This window comes from Tenrec ecaudatus, chromosome 14 (assembly GCF_050624435.1).
Source record: "Tenrec ecaudatus isolate mTenEca1 chromosome 14, mTenEca1.hap1, whole genome shotgun sequence".
NCBI lineage: Eukaryota > Metazoa > Chordata > Mammalia > Afrosoricida > Tenrecidae > Tenrec > Tenrec ecaudatus.
Genome location: NC_134543.1, coordinates 68419576 through 68440018, shown reverse-complemented (window position 1 = coordinate 68440018; position 20443 = coordinate 68419576). Strand labels below are relative to the sequence as shown.

Here is a 20443-nt window from a genome sequence, read left to right as displayed (position 1 = left end):
ACTAATGGAGGGGACTGGTCAGTTGCCATTCCTCTAGCTGTAAGAGTGAACCATCACAGAAGCAGGAACAGAGAGAATTCCCGGGATCATCAAGGAAGAATATCCATCAGTGGAGCACACTCAAAATCCCCGCCTGCTGTGGCGAAGGCCATACCGCATCAGGACCAGAGGCCAAGGCAAGGAGACCATGAGACAGAGCAGAGCGGGGGAGCAGGGAGGACGCTATGGGACCGCGAGGCAGAACCGTGGGTGGGCTTCTTTGCTCACAGAGGCGGACGCCAAGCCAGTACTTGGCCGAGAGACTGAGGACCAGAGAGACACTTAACTGCTGGCCGAGGAGAGGCACCGGTGTGGGCCAATGACTGTATCCTTAGTGTTTACAGATTCCGGCCTGTGGTAACCTGTCAACTTCCCTAATAATCCCCCCTTCCTGTGAGGGTTGCCTGTGAGTTCTGTGGGACATTGTGGTGGATTACGGGACCTGGCGGAAGAGTAGCGTGCCTGGGGAGGAACCATTGCTGTCAGAATAGGGTAAGAGAGGGTTGGAGGGTGAGGGCATGTCTGACGTTGACCTTGTGCTAGTAAGGGATCAGAGTTTGTGCGTCGTCACAGTCTCACTCTCAGTGCATCAAGTCAATGCTGACTCAGCGCTCCCCTGTGGGTAACTGTGGACGGCAGTAGAAAGCCCAGTCTTTCTCCATCGGAGCTACTGGTGGTTTGGAACTGCCAAGCATGCGATGGCAGCCCGGCTGGTCACCACTGCACCGTCCTTTTCCACACGGGGGCACGGAAAGCCTATGCAGTTTCTTACCGTGGAGAATCCCCAAATAAAATAAAACATCCAAATAAAATAAAACATCCCGTTCTGGAGTGGCTATTTTTAACATTTCTCAAAACAAAACAAAAATATTTTTCAAAATAATGACTTTCATATTTTTTATGAACAACCTATGTGGAAAACTTAAAGAGAAACCTTTTGTCTTAGAAACAGCAGAGTGCTGGTTGTACTTTGAGTCATGATCCTTGTCAGGTGCCCACAGGTCCATTTCAACTCAGAGTGACACATGTGACAGACCAGAACAGTCACACCGGGTTCCCAGACTCTGATCCACCCCTGGGTGTTCCTTACAGGCAACTGCTGGGATTCAAGCCGCCACACTGGGGTAGCAGCTGAATGCTTAGCCGCGGAGCTACGAGGAGCAGGATTAATGTCAGTGCGTATGCGTTCTTGACTTTGCCAAGCCCCCTGACAACAACAAAACAAACTTAAAAGGGCCAACTTCTCCTTGAGATCCCAAGAACTAGATGGTGTCTACTGGACCACTTGAACCAACAGGACCACCACCGAAGGCCCCAGGTAGAATGGGTAAGAAATATAGGATTCAAATAAAAAACACACCACATTAAAGACCAGACTTACTGGACCCATAGGGATTCAAGGGACCCCGGAGAATCTAGCTCTGATAGACCTTTTGAATGTACAACTGAAGCTACGCCCAGTGGGTCACCTTTTATCCAAATAGTAGATTGCCTTATAACATAAACATCACCCGTGAGTACTGTGCTATCTTCAATTAATCAACCGTATGAACCGGAGTGATCAACATGTACCCTAAAACAAAGATGAGAGGAAGCTAACGAGGTGCAGGGCCGCTACCTTAACTGAAACAGACACGAAGAACAGAAATAGGAGGATGTTGACACAGTGTAACAAATGTAACCAATATCCTGGAACAAGATGTTTAATGAGTGGTAAATGGAAACCTAATTTGCTATGTCAACTTCCACCTAAAACGCAATAAAACATACATATCTTAAGTGTATGTGTTTTCACCAATGTTAGAGAATTTTTACCAAGTAGTAATCATTAGTTTAACAAAATCCATCAAAGTTTAACAAAATTCAAAAATACTTCATTGTTTTAATTATATTGGAGAGGGAAGGGGTCCAGAAAGTATGGACATAAAAAGCTGGGGAAGCATGTTGCAGGGCTTCTGTTTCTAGGACACTGTTGCCGACTTGCATCGTTTCAGAGTAACTTCTGTGTTTCATCCTGTTTCGTAAAGGGACACTGGGAAGGCCAGCCAGTTCCTTAGGCAGTTCAGCTGTCACTGCTCTTGTTCCTGGGTGTGTGTGTGTGTGTGTGTGTGTGTGTGTGTGTGTGTGTGTGTGTGTGAGGGGTGAGTTAGGGGTGGGGATCAGTGAATGTGGGAAAACATTTCTTTTTTCACAGTATAGCCTATCTTGGTCTGAGTTTGAAGTAAAGTATTCATGTTTCCAACAGGATGGAGTTAATGGGAAATTTCATCTTTTAAGCATTAACTGCATGTTGGTGATATGGTAAAAATTTAACATATTTACTTGTGCTTAACTTTCTAAGTGTCCTTTTTTTGGCTTATCATAAAACTTTTGGGCCTTTCCTCATAAAACTATGCTGGGTGCCATCTGTTTCTATTCGTGGAAAGGGAACAATTGTTTAAAGGTGCTGAGGCCAAGGCAAAACACGATGGGAGCGCAAGGGAGCAGCAGGGGAGCAAAAGGGCTTGGGGGTTGTCACCTCATCAGACCCCATCGTAAATTATTCTAAGGGTCAGCAGACACCTGGAACTATTTATAGGCTTTTAATTTTTTTAAATCTATATAAGATAGGAAGGATTGTTTACAATTCCGAGGAGAAAACAATGGAACCGACGGTTCTGAGGGGACATGGGAAAGGAGGAATTGGGGGGAAATGGAATAGGGAGCCATTAAGCCCAGGGACAAGGAACCAACAAGAGATCTAAAATTGATGTTGAGGAGGGTATAAGAATGTCTGGTAGAGTGGAGACCCAAAGCCCATCTGTAGGTAATTGGACATCCCCTTACAGAAGGGTCTTAGGGAAGAGAAGAGCCAGTCAGGGTGCAGTATAGCACCGACGAAACATACAACTCTCCTCTAGTTCTTTAATGTTTCCTTTCACCCCCCCTCCCTAATATCATGATCCCAATTCTACCTTGCAAAGCCAGGTAGACCAGAGCATGTACATGGGTTTAGATAAGAGCTCGAAATACAGGGAATCCAGGACAGATAACCCCCTCACGACCAATATTGAGAGTAGCCATACCAGGAGGGTAAGGCGAAGGTGGGGGGAGAAGGGGGAACTGATGACAATTATCTATCTATAACCCCCTCCCAGGGGGATGAACAACAAAAAAGTGGGTAAAGGGAGACATAGGTCAGTGTAAGACATGAAAAAATAATAGTAATTTATAAATTATCAAGGGTTCATGAAGGAGGGAAAATTTGAGAAGCTGATACCAAGGGCTCAAGTAGAAAGAAAATGTTTTGAAAATGATGATGGCAAAAAGTGTACAAATGTGCTTGACACATGGATGTATGTATGGATTGTGATAAGAGTTGTACATGCCCCTAATAAAATGATTTTTAAAATGTCTGGTGGGGTTTTATCAAGTGAGAGGAATTATTGAGAGCTGAGTGAAGGTTGACCATTATAGTGGGGAAGTAAAAGGAAATAGGAGAAAGAACTAGGAGACAAAAGACATTTATAGAGGTATAAATATAGGCATGTATATATGTAAATATATTAATATATAATATTGAGGATATTGCCTTCATATATTTATATGTTAAGTATCAAGGTAGCAGATGGACATTGGGCCTTTACTCAACTCCTCCCTCAACACAAGAACACTTGGTTCTAACAACCTGGCATTCTGTGATGCTCACCTTCCCAGCATGCTGAAGACAAAATGGGTACATAAGCAAATGTGCTGAAGAAAGCTCATGGTGCCTGGCTATCAAAAGATATAGCATCTGGGTCTTAAAGGCTTGAAGGTAAACAAGTGGCCATCTAGTAGAGAAGCAACAAAGCCCATATGGAAGAAGCACACCAGCCTGTGTGATCACGAGTTGTCCATGGGCTCGAGTAACAGGCACAAGAAGACCCCAAACAAACAAAAAACTCAAATTGTTGAGAAAGAGGGTGGTTGGAGTAGAGAACCAAAACCTACCTGTAGACAATGGGACATCCCCTTACAGAAGAGTCACAAGGATGGATGAGTCAACCAGGGTGAAGTAAAGCAACAAGCACCGGTGAAACACACAATACATCTTTGGTTTCTTGAGGCTTCCTCATCCCCCACTATCATGACCCCAGGCCTGCCTTTCACTGTGGGCTAGACCGGAGCGTGTGCACAGGTACAAATAAAAGGATAAGAGATAAGAACTCAGGACACACAGACTCGAGGAACAAGGTTAGGGGGAAGGTGGGGAGAGGAGGGAAGGGGGAACCGATCATAATCATCGACATCCCCCAGCCCCCTGCCAGGGAGATGAACAACAGAAACCACAGGATAAGGGAGACAGCGGTTGGTATAAGATGAAAATAACAATGTATCAGGGGGGAGAGAGGGTGGCAGATAGAGGGAGGGAAAAGAAAGCTGATTAAAAGGAAATGCTTAGAAAAGAATGATGGCAACATATGGAAAAGCAAGCTTTATATAATTCATATATGGATTGTTGTAAGAGCTGTAAAAGCCCCCAGTAAAATGATCTTTTAATACAAAATCAATTTTTAAAAAGAGCTCTTGACACATGGAATCCAGGACAGACAAACCCCTCGGGACCAATAATGAGAGTATGCACATCATGAGGGTAGTTGGAAGGTGGTGGGAGAAGGGGGACAAAGTGGGAACCAATCACAGTGATCGATGTACAACCTCCCCCTGAGTGGGATGAACCACAGAAACGTGGGTGAAGTGAGACAGCAGAGGATATAAGATATGAAAATAATAATTTATTATTTATGGTAACAAATGTACAAATGTTCTTGACACAACGGATGTATGTATGGATTGTGATAAGAGTTGTAGGAGCCCCAATAAATGATTTTAAAAAAAGAGTTCATGAGGGTGGAAGGGCAGTGGAGGGAGGGGAAAAGGGGGGAACTGATACTAAGTAAAAAATGTTTTGAAAATGATGATGGCAACATGTACACAAATGTGCATGATACAATGGGTGTTTGGATTGTTATAAGAACTGTAAGAGCCCCCAGTAAAATGATTTACAAATAACAATGATAATGATGCTGAGGATATTCAAAGTATTAAAAGTGTTATCCATCAAATGAAAATTTTATGATAAAATATTTAATTTGAAAAAATATGCAGGTATTTGCATGGCCTGAATTGAAAATTGGGTTTTTCATATGAGTTCCGTCTGGTTTCCGGCAACCGCACCCCCACCTCCGGCCCCCCAACCCCTCCGCCCCCAGCAGTAGTAAAAACTCCAGAGGCGTTTATCTATTTCCCCACTAGATGGGGCTATACGATAATAATCTTGCTCCATGGCACACAGTGGCTTGGATCATGAGAGCAAACCTGTGAGAACCAGAACTTGATGGAACTTCCTTGTTTCTCTGGGTGTGGAAAGTTTTCTGCAGGTGTGATACTTCCGTGTCACGCTTTTAGAGGAAATATTTGAGTTTGCAAGTTTTCACCTTTCACCATCTGGTTTATACTGTAGCCGCTTGGTTCTGAGTTGATTCAGACTCTCATCATTACAGATTTTTCTTATTGGTGTGCTGATTTAGTTTTTAGCTGGATGTGTTGAAATCTTGCTGTTTAGGTTTTTAGATTTATTTCAGTGTAAATAGCAAGGGATCATCTTCCCCCAGGCTTGGAAGACAGGTAGGTGGTTTGGGCTACAGTAGTGTGAGCCTGTGGATAGGGTTCCCGAGGCTGTAAATCTTTAGGGGAGCAGGCACCATCCTCTTCCACCCGAAGAGCTCTTGGTGGACTTGCATGCTGATCTTTCAGTTAAGTCATGCCTCCATCACTGCTCTCGCTGCTGTTATATCACTTCAAAACCATTGATAAATGCCTACCAATTGGCTATTCTTTTTTTCTTCTCCATCAATAGATACCTGTATCTTTTGATAGCTGTTGGCAGAGGCATTTACAACATGTATGTGTAATTTTTCACTTCCTTATTGATTAGTAATTTTCCTTGGTATCCTATCACTAGACGGCCTTTAAATTATCCTCCCAATGAATTTTGTAATCCTGGAGATTGAATAAATTTGATTTTTCTTTAATTCTGTTGATGAATCTTTAAGCAGGGCTCTGCACCGGTTCTTCCTGGTTCGGTTGTGGCTGACAAAGTGAAACCAGGAATTTTGACATGTGGCTGCCTGGAACTGTCAACCGAACAGGAAAACTTCAGGGCTGATGCCCTGCTGGAAACGTGTCCCTCTTAGAAAACTAAGGCAGCAAACATATTCATTGAACAGCAACCTAATCTCCTAACCAGGAGAGTCTGGAATAATGGTGCCCTGCTCAAAGATGGTGCCTGACCATACCCCTGTGAATGTGTATTGCTCTCTACCATCCTGCCACTAAGCCAATCTCCTGCACCAGGCTCTTGAAAGAGCTCCTCGTGCCTTTTTTTAGTCTCCTTCATTGCAGGGGCTACACGGAACTTTTCCTGTAAGCTCAATGATTCATTGCAGTGATCGGATTACAGTTGTAGCTGGCCAAGTGAGAGGGAAGTTTGTGATGTGAGAAAGACTGGAAGTTGTGAATAACTTCCTCTCCATTCCCCTCCTTGCCACTTTCAGATCTTAGAAACCTTTCCAGTTGGCTACTCTACTTGCTCACGATTATATTATGAATCTTATTGTGGAAGTTAACAGGATACAATTCAGGTGAGAAATACTCAGGATACAGTTGTTCTATCAGGACTGTTTCTTCTCCGCTGTGCCCTCAAGCAGGTCAATGTCTCTGGTGCTCAGGCTCTTGACCTGGCCTCTGCCCAACTCAGGCAATGCCACAAAGCTCTTTTAGGGCTACCAATAAATAGCCCACGGGCATGCCCACCAGCCACTGTATAAGTCTCCATCCAAAGGCACTGAGCTCCAGCTCTGGAAGAGTAAGCCCAGCCCCTCCAATTAAGTGCCCAGTGGCACCCTGCTCCACAAGCCAGCCTGCTCCCAAGTTTACTGTGCTCCGCCATCTCTTTCCTGCTCCAGCTCCCAACTCTGCTGCTGCTGCCCCTCTGCTGTCAAACTGTCACCGCATCCAAAGGGCTCAGTGCGCACGGATCCCGCGGTCTCTTGCTGGTAGTAAAATGCCCCTCATTCTGAGATGGTTGATTTTTATAACTAGCATGATGACGATCACGATTAACCGTTTACAGAAACTCACAGCTGAATAATATCATCCCATCAGTATCTTCCTGATCTTTTTGAACTTCTTACCCACGGCCAGCAGGAAAACAAAAGTTGTTTGGTTAGAGTAGAAAGGCCAGGGCTACACTGTCATTAGACAGCAGCTGATCTGGTAATCATGAACAACCAAAAATAAGACACAATGCCATTTCTGAACTATTCTGTAGATGTCATTAGAGGGTTGCTCTTTGATGCTTTTTTCTTCACATCACCCAGGTAGAATCTTTCGAGAGCTTCATAAACCAACATTGGTTCAGTTTTCTTTCTCTAAAGGTTCGTCCGTTGTTTCCGTGTTCTCAAAAGTCCTTGTGGGGAAAGAACATTAACATTCTCCCTTGATGACATAATCCGTGTCTCTGCTCTTAACATTGGCCACCAGTTATTTAGGTTTCTATTTGTTATCCATTTTCCCTCAGTGGGATGAACTGCATTGTCCTCCCGGGATGCTCGTGTGTAACTGCCCTCCTGCTCCCCTGGACAGGAAGTTACGGACGCCTCCTCAGACCTTCTGCTTGTTCCCAGGAAGAATTTGTGAGATGTGGCAAAATTTCAGAACTGACTCTTTGTTAGTGGTGAGGCAGTGTTTACTTATTTATAAGTAAACTTGGCGGTGTGAGTGACGTTTCAAGCCACTCTGCAATGGCTCCATCTACTGGCGCCCACAACATTGCGTCCTGCTCAGGTCCCAGTTGTGTTGGCCAGGTGAGAGCAAAGTCGTGTGATGTCAGAAATAATGAAAATTGTGAATTACTTCCTCCCAATCCCTCATTGCTACTTCCAGATTCTAGGAAGCTTTCCGGTGGAGTTCTCTGCTTGCTTCTCATGCTTTGCTCAGTTTAGCCAGCCAAACTTCAATGCCTCTCGTTTTAAATAATATGTACTTTAACTGTCCATTCTAATTTTCCCTTGCACCGTACCATACCCCTCTGGAACTCTGATTATTAGATTATACATTATTTTTGTTATTATATATATGTATGTATATACTTGCTGTATCACCAGAGCTTCTTGAATCAGAAATTTTGTGTTTTTTGAAGTGATGTACTGCTAATTGTTCACAGTGCATTTGTTCTCAATCTGGCACATAGTGGCATGAAGCAATAACTCACATATTTTTTTAAAAAGCATTTCATCTTTCATTTCTTTTTTTAAAACATTTTATTAGGGGCTCATACAACTCTTATCACAATCTACACATATACATACATCAATTGTATAAAAGCACATCTGTACATTATTTGCCCTAATCATTTTTTAACAATTTATTGGGGCTCATACAATTCTTATCACAGTTCATACATATACATACATCAATTGTATAAAGCACATCTGTACAGTCTTAGCCCTAATCGTTTTTTTCTCCTCTTTTCTTTTTTTACATTTTATTAGGGACTCATACAACTCTTATCACAATCCATACATATACATACATCAATTGTATAAAGCACATCCATACATTCCCTGCCCCAATCATTCTCAAGGCATTTGCTCTCCACTTAAGCCCCTTGCATCAGGTCCTCTTTTTTTTTTTCCCCTCCCTCCCCTTTCCCCCCTCCCTCATGTGCCCTTGGTAATTTATACATCGTTATTTTGTCATATCTTGCCCTATCCGGAGTCTCCCTTCCCCCCTTCTCTGCTGTCCCTCTCCCAGGGAAGAGGTCACATGTGGATCCTTGTAATCAGTTCCCCCTTTCCAACCCACTCACCCTCCACTCTCCCAGCATCGTCCCTCACACCCTTGGTCCTGAAGGTATCATCCACCCTGGATTCCCTGTACCTTCAGCCCTCATATGTACCAATGTACAGCCTCTGTCCTATCCAGGCCTGCAAGGTAGAATTCGGATCATGGTAGTTGGGGGGAGGAAGCATCCAGGATCTGGGGGAAAGCTGTGTTCTTCATCGGTACTACCTCGCAACCTAATTAACCCATCTCCACTCCTAAACCCCTCTATGAGGGGATCTCCATTGGCCGACACTTGGGCCTTGGGTCTCCACTCTGCACTTCCCCCTTCATTTAATATGGTATATATATACATATACATATATACATATACACATACATACACACACTTATATCTTTTTTTTTTTTGCATGATGCCTTATACCTGGTCCCTTGGCACCTCGTGATCGCACTGGCCGGTGTGCTTCTTCCATGTGGGCTTTTTTGCTTCTGAGCTAGATGGCCGCTTGTTCACCTTCAAGCCTTTAAGACCCCAGACGCTATCTCTTTTGATAGCAGGGCACCATCAGCTTTCTTCACCACGTTTGCTTATGCACCCATTTGTCTTCAGCGATCCTATCATGGAGGTGTACAGTCAATGATATGATTTTTTGTTCTTTGATGCCTGGTAACTGATCCCTTTGGGACCACTCGATCACACAGGCTGGTGTGTTCTTCCATGTGGACTTTGTTGCTTCTGAGCTAGATGGCCGCTTGTTTATCTTCAAGCCTTTAAGACCCCAGTCACTATCTCTTTTGATAGCCGGGCACCATCAGCTTTCTTCACCACATTTACTTGTTCACCCACTTTGGCTCCAGCAGTTGTGTCGGGAGAGTGAGCATCATAGAGTTCCAATTTAATAAAAGAAGGTATTCATGCATTGAGGGAGTGTTTGAGTAGAGGCCCAAGGTCCTTCCGCCACCTTAATACTTGACCTATAAATATAGACACATAGATCTATTTCCCCATCCTCCTATATATATTTGCATGTACATGTCTTTGTCTAGACCTCCATGAATGCCCTTTGACTCCTAGCTCTTTCCTCCATCTCCCTTGACTTTCCTCCTGCCCTACTACCATGCTTCGTCGCCACCTGGGCTAGAGTATACCTCTTCTCTAAGCAACCTTACCCTTGATCATTTCCCACCAGGCCTGCCACTCCCCCTTCTCTACCATTTGGGGTCCCATGTTTTTCCCTTGTCCCTGGGTTTGTTAACCCCACTTCCTTAACCCCCCTACCCCCCCTACCCGAAGTCCCCCCAGAACTGTCGGTCCCGTTGTTTTTCCTCCAGATAGTTCATCCAGCCTGTCCTATTCAGACAGACCTGTGGAGACACTAACATGCACGAAAACAAGACAGAGGAAAACAAAGCAACAATATGCAACCAGACAACAAAACAACAAAAACAAACCACTAACAAAGAACAGAACAAAACAGTTCACAAGAGAAAAGCTTGTAGTTAGTTCAGGGATCGTTTGCTGGCCCTTAGGAGCGTTTTCCAGTCCAGTCTGTTGGGCCACCATGCCCTGGCCCCGAAGTCCACTTTCAGCATTCCCTAGGGACCTTGCCACTCCATCCCCTTGCTGTTCCTCTGCACTCCCCCAGTGCTTTGCCTCGGTGTGGTGGGATCAGGTCAGGTACAGTTCCCACACTGTGTCTCCGGTGCAGTCCCCTGTATCGCCCTTAGTCACTGATTGGCATCATTTCTCATAGTGGGGCCAGCCATGTTGTTCTCTCTGTGGACTGGCTGCTCTACTCAGGAACATCATCATCACGGCCTGGTGGGCCAGGCTGTGCTCTACTCTCTCCTCCTGCCCCTTCATCTTCTCCCATGTGCTCTGATCAGATATGTTCATCTCCCGGAGCTGCAGAGTCAATGTCATCCTTTGGAACAAATTCTTTTCGGGGGAGGGGCAGGAATCCACTTAATTTATGGTGCTGGGGCCAGCCTCCCAGACCTCTCCACCGGTTCCCTCCTCCACGCCGGGATATTGCATTCACACCTTGCGACACTGGGTTGAAGTCTGATCCCACTTTCCCTGTGGAGATATAAACAATACCCTCCCATTGGGTGGATTAATGCCCCATGACCCCACTACCCTTTTCTTCCTTGTATTCATCCTTTTGTTTTCCTTTCCCCACCTCCTCCACCATTGTCTACCATGTACATCCCTGGTTTTGGTCTGGTCTCTTCCATACTACACAGTCTTCACCCCTATCATCTTTCATTTCTTAGAGTCAAAATTTTATAAAACTTCCATGGAACTTCTAGCCAATTATCTTGGTATGCATCTCCATATTTTTATATAATATTAAACTCAGAACTCCGTGCAACTTAAAGCAACTCTGTAGGAGAGCGTCTGACTGCCCTCGGGGTGTCCGCGATTCGGAGGCTTCACAAGAGCAGAAGCCCCTCTGCGTCCACGGCTGTTTCTCACTGTGCCCCTGCAATGTGCCGACCATGAAAAACCCGCTGCGGCGTCAGACAGGGCGCCCGCTTCTGGATTTTTCCAATCAGTTTTAAGCCTAATTCCTTGGCTTCCTGCCCTCGAAGATAGGGAAGACTTTTCGTTGTATTACAGGACAGAAGATAAGAAATCATTATAGGCATTTCGAGCAGACAGATTCTTTATCCAGGAAATTAAGAACTTAGAAAATGATTCCAAATCCCGTCACAGAGTCACGGGCTATCTCTGGAGCACGGTTGTAAGGTGATTGTTACAATCTCGGGGTCAGGATGTTGCTGGTCGTGCTGCCTTTCATCTCCTGGAGGCTGGTGTCTGCACGTTGACCTGCCAGGTCTCAGCTAACAAAAGCACTTATGTCTGTATTACCTTGCAAGACGAAAACACATGGCTTCAACCGGACTTTCCCATCTGTGTTTTGCCAAAGTGCATTTACTTGCTAGAAACGACTGTCTTCAGCATTCAGAACCTGGACTGTAAAGGAGACTGGAAAATGTAATTTTTAGCTCACTGACTTCACCCAACAGAAAGAAGCATGGAAGTTGGGAGAACTGATCCAAGTTTATCCCCAGATACAACTCCCTTTAATACCTTTGACACACAAAGGCATACTCTGTCTTTGTTTTTCATCCTTCCAATGTTGTTTTATTTTGAAAAACTATTTTCAACTATTGTAGATGTATTTTACTGTTATGCTATTCACAGCTGTTACATGTAACATGTTTTCATTATTTTTCCTTAGACTCTCTGACTTCTGCACACCTTTTTGCTTGGTTGAAATTTTTTTATTGTTGATAATAAGTAGCTATCACTTGTTGGAATCTTTTAAACATTCCCAGTGCTTCCATCTTGGATTCGTTTCCCTCTGTGCCTGATGTCCACCGCCCACGTCAACTTGCCTCAGTGTAGAGCTCGTGTGGATGCTGCAGTGAGGCTGGAAGCTAGGCTACCAGTCTTTCAGATACCAGCCATGCCACCAGGTTTCAGTAGTTTCCAGATTAAGATGGGGTAAGCAGAAGGCAGAGGTGATTCACTTCTGAAGAATTAGTCACTGAGCCTTATGAATAGCAATAGAACATTGTCTGAAATAGTGCAAGAAAATGAGCCCTTCAGGTTGAAACCAAAACTCTCGCTGCCATTGAGTCAATTCCGACTCATCACCAACACAGAGGGCAGATGGGAGTAGAAAGCCTTGCCTTTCCCCCAAGGAGCAGCTGGTGGTTTTGAACTGCTGGCCTTAGGGTTAGCAGCACAATGCATAGGCACTACCCCACCAGAGTGCCTGCCCTTAGATTGAAGGCACAAAATAAAGTTGGAGAAGAGCTGCCTTCTGAAAGCACAATTGATGTTAGTGGCATGGATATAGCAAAAATGTTAGACCTTCATTAGCAGATGGAACAGAACTCAAAATCAGAGGAAACAGTTGAAAATATTCACTAATAATCAGAAAGTGGATTGTATGAAGAATGAATCTATGAAAACTGGAAATCTTCAAAAATGAATTGGAATCCACAAAGATCTATATCCTAGGTGTTGATGAGTTGAATGGGCTGCCACTGGTCATTTTTAATCGGACAATGATATAGTCTATGCCAGGAACAACAAATTGAAGGATACCAGTGTTGCATTTTTTCTTTAAAAGAATATGTCAAGACATATCTTTTTTAAAGATAATTTTATTGGGGACTCTTACAGCTCTTATAACAGTCCATACATCAATTGTATTAAGCATATTTGTACATATGTTGCCATCATTCTTTTCTGGACATTTACTTTCTGTTGAGCCCTTGGTATCTGCTCTTCTTTTTTCCCTTCCTCCCCACCCCCACCCTCATGACCCCTTGATTAATTATAAATCATTATTTTCATATCTTACGCCAGCCACTGCCTCCCTTCCCCCACCGTATTTGTTGTTCATCCCCCTGGAGGGATGTGTGTGTGGTTATGTGTCAGTCATCATAGTCAGTTCCTCTCTCCACGTTCCCCTACCCTTCTGGGATCCCTTTTCCCATTACTGTTCCTACGTTCCGTGTGCGGGGCTCTCTCTTAGCTGTCCCTGGCACATGATCACGTGAGAGGCAGCACTGGGGTCATGATAGTGGGGGGTGAGGAAGCCTCAAGGAACCAGAGGAATATTGTGTGTTTCATTAGTGCTTCACTGCACCCTGATGGATTCATCCCTTTCCTCTGACCGCTCTGTGAGGGGATTTCCCATTGTCTACAGATGGGCTTCGAGTCTCTGTCCTGATGCCCCTTTTTCTAAACAGTATTTTTTTTATTTTTTTGTTTGTTTTAGGCCTTCTGATACCTGTTACCTGGTCCCAGTGACACCTTATGATCCCACAGATTGGTGTGCTTGTACCATGTGAGCTGGTTACTTCTCCGCTAGATGACCACTTGTTTAACTTCAAGGCTTTAAGACCCCAGATGCTATATCTTTTGACAGCTGTACACCCTCCGCTTTCTTCGCCAAATTTGCTTGTGCACCCATTTTGCCTTCAGCGATTGCGCCGTGAGGGTGAACATCACAAAATGCCAGGTTGTTAGAACCAAGTGTTCTTGTATTGAGGGAGGGCATGAGCAGAGGCCTGAAGTCTGTCCACTGTCTCAGTGTATTGCCATATCAATATATGTACATAGACCAATACTTCTATTTTTATTAACTAATGTACATTTTTACACACCTATGTTTATACCTCTATCCAGAGCTTTGTTTCCTAGATATTTTCTCCGTTTCCTTTTACTTTCCTTCTGCCCCATCACCATGCTTGCCCTTCTTCTGCCACCCAGCAATTACTCTCAGCTACATTGATGTTGCTCCAACACCTTCAGGATCTCTACTTCCTCCTTGTTGTTGATTTTAATTCCCTAGTCGTTCCCCTGTCTATGGCGTTGTTTGCTCACCACTCCCTTCCCCCACCTCCTTCTCCCTCAAGTTCCTCTGGGACCATTGGTCGCATTGCTTTTTCAAGCTGGCATCCCATGCCCATCTTATATAAATAAGTAGGCACCCCAGCATTAACAGAGACCGGAGAAAGAGAAAGCAAAGATTTGAAGGGGAAAAAAAAACAAAGAAAGGAAAAACAAAAACATAATTCCAGGTCTGTCCGCTGACCTTCCTGACTGTCTCCCCACTGGTCCTGGGGGAGTTCTGGGAGCTGCCCCTCCTAGCGTGAAGTTTATTTTGGGGAATCATCAGGGGCTTTGTGGCTTTGTTTTGCTCCTGTTGCTGATCTGCCGTGTGTCCCCAGTATTGTCCTCTGTCACGATATGATCCAGCGAGGGACATCATGTCTGGAGCTGTTGTTTGCTAGTCCTCTCTGTGCCTTAGCAGCTCCGTGCAGGGAAGTCGTCCTCTGGGCTTGGTGTGCCGACATGGGGTCTAGACTGTCCCTTTCTCTTCTTCCTTCTTGCTTTGTTTCCATGTGGGTGTGGCATGCGGCCCCTGTCCCCAACCTGTGGATTTAATGTTGTTCTCTGTAGCATGTGACGAGACTTATCTTGAAGTACAATACTGTCAGTGATAGGTAAATAGCCATATGCTTACAACGAAGACCAGTTAATTTAATTTTTACTCAAATTTAGTCACCAATCATTAGTGCCAAAGATGAGAAAATTAAAGATACGTATATACTTCTGCAGTCTAAACTCGATCACAAGTGCAATCAAGATACTTATTGATTATTGCAATGAGAGAGTTGTAAATGAAGACGGATCAGCAAATGGAAATATAGCCTTGGTGCTCTAAATGCCAAGAGTGGTCTTGTGATAGGATTTTGCAAGGCCAGTAACTTATTCATTGCAAATAACTCTTTTGAAAACTTAAGTGGTGACTTTACACATGGACCTCACAAAATGGAAGACTCAGGAATTAAATTGACTACCTCTCTGGTAAAAGGTGATGGAGAGACCCAGTATTATTGGACAGAACAAGGCCAGGGCCCACTTCAGAACAGATCACCAACTATATACATGTAAGTCCAAGTTGAACCTGAAGAAAACTGAAATCTATAAGAGCCAAAGTCTAGTCTTGAATGTATCTCACCCGAATTTAGAGGCCATCTCAAGAACAGATTTGATGCAGAAGGCTGTATTCTGCTAAGTCATCCGGAGAAGAGCTAGCCAGGTGACCTGATTGCTACAGGTGTTTACAGAAGGAGAGCGTCCGTGTGGTTGAATTAGGACCTTGAAGGCATATTTGATCTCAATATTCTTTTGTTTCTCTTCTCAGTATTCTTATGAACTAGCTCACTGGAGCTGGCATTGTTTGATTTTGAATTGTGCATATTTCAGTTTTTCCATTTTGAGCTTGTCTGTATTTATAAAATATGTTTTTGAATCTCCTTTAGTATTTCAAAGTTTGGAATAGTAGGTGACAAGATCATTCTAACAAATGCTTAATTATTTCAGCTGGAAAAGGATTTAAGTTGCAGCCCTTGCAATTGTTCTCATGGTTGAGCCCACTGATGCAGCCGCTGTGTCCGTCCATCTTGTCAGAGGTCTTCCTCTTTTCCTCTGCCTTGCTACGTTACCAAGCATGAAAGCTTTTTTCCAGGGACTGGTCTCTCCTGACATTCCAAAGTATGTGAGATGAAGTCTCACCATCCTTGGTGAGAATGCTTCAGGAGCATTCTGGCTGTACTTCTTCCAAGACAGATTTGGTAGTTCTTTCAGCAGCCCATCGTACTTTGATAGTTCTTTGCCAAAGGCATGGATTCTTCCTTGGTCTTCCTAATTCAATGTCCAACTTTCACAGGCTTATGAAGCAACTGAAAATACCATGGCTTGTGTCAGGTGCACCTTAGTGTGCTTAAACCTGGACAAATTGACAGAAGGGTTTCAGTGTTTTAAGACTGCTCTTGACTTCTTTTATGACATATACCCCACTGTGATAATGGCACCGCAGCTAAAGCAAGTGATAGGAGAAGAACTGTTCCCACATGGGAAAACTTCAGAGATATTAAAATAAAAGTCAGAAATTGTGATGTATCTCTGTAAAATTATACCCAGGGTGCCTGGCCCCACTTTCACCTCCTCCATTTCTTCTGACTCTGCCTTCCCAGAGGCTGCATGACCCACCCTGTTCTTCTTCCTCTTCCTACTCCTCCTCAGTTTACCCATCTTGAAGAGGATCAAGTGTAGGGTTAAGAAAGATGTTTATGATTATCCACTGTCACTTAATGAATAGTTAAGTATTTGGGGAGTCAAAAGTTCTATACAGATTTTCTACCCTGTGCGGGTCAATGAACCTAATGCCCCCATTGTTTAAAGGTCGACCATTTTTTAAAGATAAATTATAACATACTTTAGAGTCATGTAGTTATGACTAATAAATTATGGACTTGATCACTCACACTACAGATCAATAGCAGTAACTAGAATGTTGTTTTAGGGTATAGCAGTTGGCTTTATCTAAGCACGCTTACTTGAGAAAAATGTTTGTTAAAGGTGACAATCTATCCACCCAGGTTCCTTGTACACTAGATAACATAAGGGCATGGCTTCAGTAAGTCATTAAGTCCACGGTCAGGAAGTAATTCCAAAGAATTTTAATAAATAAAGTACATATCCCTCAGCTGATAATATTTTCTTTTTGGTTTATACGTGTGAAAATGAAATTGATAGACTTCTGTCTAACTTGCATGGACTATAGAGCCCATGTAGTGAGAAGGTGTGCATGTATGCTTGTAAGAGATTTGTGTAATATTTGTTGCATTTTTTAATGTATGTATCTCAGGCATGAGATTGATGGGGTTCTGATAATACTCTAACATAAAATGAAGGTCTTTAACTTTTGTATTGCTATATATAATTCAATATTTTATTGGAATATCTATTGCTAGTTCTATGAATGATTGTTTGATAAATTTGGTTAGAAAGGAAATTTTATATATTTTCTTCATTTAGCAATCTCGATTTAAAACGAGTCACTGTGTAGCATCTCAGACATATAGCAGTAGACAAATGGCTGGACAGAATGACAGAATCACTGCACCAGAGCGAATCACCAGGAATCTGTGATGCTGAAGGAAGAATGAATCGATGTAGTGCTGGAAGTTCCATCTAGGAGACACTCCTGGCCACCTGACTGGACAGGACCCACATTGGTGCCTGTTCCAAAGAAAGGTGGTACAGGAGACTGTGCTGATTATAAAGAGCATTATCATAAATACCACATTCAAAAGCTTTTGCTCAAGATAATTAAAAGTGGTTGCAAACAGTATATTGGCAGGGAATTGCTAGAAATTTAAGCTGAATTCAGAAGAGGACATGGAGCGAGGGATATCACTGCTGGAGCCAGGTGAAGCATAACTCAAAGTGGGAAATATCAGAACAATGTTTACTTATATTTTATTGGGCTTGCAAAAGCATTTGACCGTGTGGCTCATAAGAAATGATGGGTAACATTGAGAACAGTAGATATTCCAAAACTCTTAATGTAAGATAATTATGGAGACCAGCTCTTATCTTACAATTCTAATGGGTTAGAGAGAGCACAATCTGCAAAGAGAAAGCTTACAGGTAAGAGCAAAGATAACAGAAAAAGTTGGGGTGCCAGGGGTCCCTGCATCTTAGTCACTCCAAGGCCCAGAACTTCTTTGAGGCAGGTTTCAATACATCCCCTGCACATAGCCTGTAGCACGTGACAGGTTTGCACAACGGGATCATTATTTGAGGAAACAGACAGGCGAGGAGGACCAGGCTAGGAGCATGAACTAACTGATAAGCTTGCTTTCTACTGCTCCTGCAGCCTTGCCCTGGGAACAGAAGGTGGTGTCTGTTTTATCTTAGGGCGAGAGACAGATCAGCAGCTGCTTCATCAGCACCGGGGGCTGATCTGTCAGCGTGCATCCAGGCCTTGAGCGGTGGAAGTTGGTGGTCCTGTCTCATTTGCCTAAGGAGCAAACAACTTTACCCTTGCAACTTAATTGTGCTCTTGTGGAACCTGTGTAGGTAGACCAAGATGTATTTGTTCACACAGAACAACGGTATGCTACATGGTTTAAACACAGGAGAGGTATGTATCGGTGTTGTATCCTCTTACCGTACCTATTAATCTGTACGCTGAGCAAAAAAATCCCAAGGAGCTGAACCGGATGAAGAACATGGTATCAGGATATGAGAAAGGCTCTTCGCAGCCACCAATATACAGACGACTTGCTTACTGGAAACGGAGTACTCCAGGCACTTATTGATAAAGCTCAAGACTACCCCCTTCAGTGTGGATGCTACCTCAATGTAGCAGAAACAAAGTACAAGTGGAATAATAAACAACATCACGATACACAGAAAAGTGTGAAGTTGTTAAATATTTCAGTTTATTTGCCTCTGTCCATGCTTATAGAAGCAGCAGTCAAATAGGCAGCAGAAGATTTCTTCAAAGCGATTTACCGTATATACTCGTGTATAAGACGAGTTTTCGGTTTATACATGGGTCAGCGGTACCCCAGCGAGGTATAACATCTCGCTGCCCACCTCCCCCCCAGGAAACGGGTGATTGCCTTCTCTCCGCTGTTGATTCAAAGCCCCGCTGACACTGCAGGCCTTTGAATGTTTGTTTACTCACATCTAACCAATCAGAGCCGTCCTATGATGTGTATCTTTGAATAAGCCTTTTAAATACTGTGTGCAAAGCATGTGGCATGATTGAATGTCATCTGGTCAAGCCCGACTAACAAAAGGAGGAAATCTCAGAAACCTGACATAGAGTTAATAGCAAAGTGGGTTCGAGATGCATGGAAAGACATTCCAGAAGACATGGTGCGACGTGCCTTCCAGAAATGTAGTATTAGTAATGCTATGGATGGCAGTGAAGACTGCGCTTTGTATGAAAATGACAGCAGTGATGGTGATGACGGCGATCTCAGTGAGGACAGCGTCTATGATGACCTCACACCAGCTGAAGCTCTGCATTGGGATATGGATGATGATGAGGGATCCAGTTTTGAAGGATTTTAACTCTTTACATTTTCGCTTGGTTGCTGATTGAGCTCAGGGGATAGTACTCTTAGGGTATCATTGTTGATACCTTATTGTTTTTGTTGAATCTATTTTCCACTTACTGTGCTGGTTTACTAATATTAAATGACTTGTTGTCCTTTTGTTTGTGTTTTTATTTAAAATAAATATTTACATACATTACCCCACTGATGTCTCAATTTTTAGTAATTTTATTTTCATTTGTTTAGATTATTGAAACTCACCAATAGCTTCTGCATATTCCATCCTAGGTTTATGCTCAAGTCAATCAGTTTTTTCTGGTTTCCCAGGTAATAATTAGGTACCTAGGCATATACTCGGGTCGGCTTATATTTGAGTATGTATTTACTTCTTTAAAGAGCAAAAATGTCACTTTGAAGACTAAGATGCAGTTGACCCACGGCATGGCATTTTCTATAGTTTCATGCATTTGAAAGCTGGTTACAAAAGAGATTGTATGGGGTTTATATAAAATTTATCATTGGAATCCAAATTTTTGTTTAAGTTACTAAGGAAGTAGAGTAATTGTGTCTTGAAGGAAATGTTCGGATTATATAGTTCAACTTACATTTTCTTCGATCTAAATTTTTATTTGATGTGAGTTAACTATAGAATATCTAATTTAGTAAATATTCTTAATACATACCTTTCAAAAAATTAAGACTGACTTTTTTGAAATTCTACCAGCTTTGTAGTTTCTCAGAATTCTGAATGGGGAGCCTGTGATTTTCTTGCTAGTGAACAAAAATTAGAGCTGTAGGTCTTGCCTCTATTTTCTCATCTCTTAAGGTCTGATTACTAGCCAGTGTACCCTATGAGCTTACAGTGTACAAAGTGACATGCACACCATATCTGCAACATTATGGACATGATGGTTGATAGTATCAATCCTAAAATTCCTGCTTAGTGTTCAGAGCTTAGAGTGTCAGTTATTTAATTATAATATACTTGTCAGATCTAGCTACTAGTGTTTTTCTTTGTTAGGACATTTGTTAAACCCTAGAAACTATAGAGAATTAAATCATGTATTCAATTTGAGAAAGTATGTTA

The 20443-nt window shown here is 43.0% G+C and overlaps 1 protein-coding gene across 3 annotated transcripts in view; it reads left to right on the top strand.

Moving 5' to 3' along the window:
- MIPOL1 (mirror-image polydactyly 1) overlaps positions 1 to 20443 on the top strand; it is a 365306-nt gene that overhangs the window by 32646 nt on the left and 312217 nt on the right. The window contains exon 1 of one of the 3 annotated variants that reach the window (XM_075531535.1): positions 1161 to 1366. The exons of the other annotated variants lie outside the window; for them this stretch is intronic. The gene's annotated coding sequence lies outside the window, so the exon portion shown is untranslated. Of the gene's footprint in view, positions 1 to 1160; positions 1367 to 20443 lie in introns of those variants that run through there. 3 annotated transcript variants of the gene reach the window in all.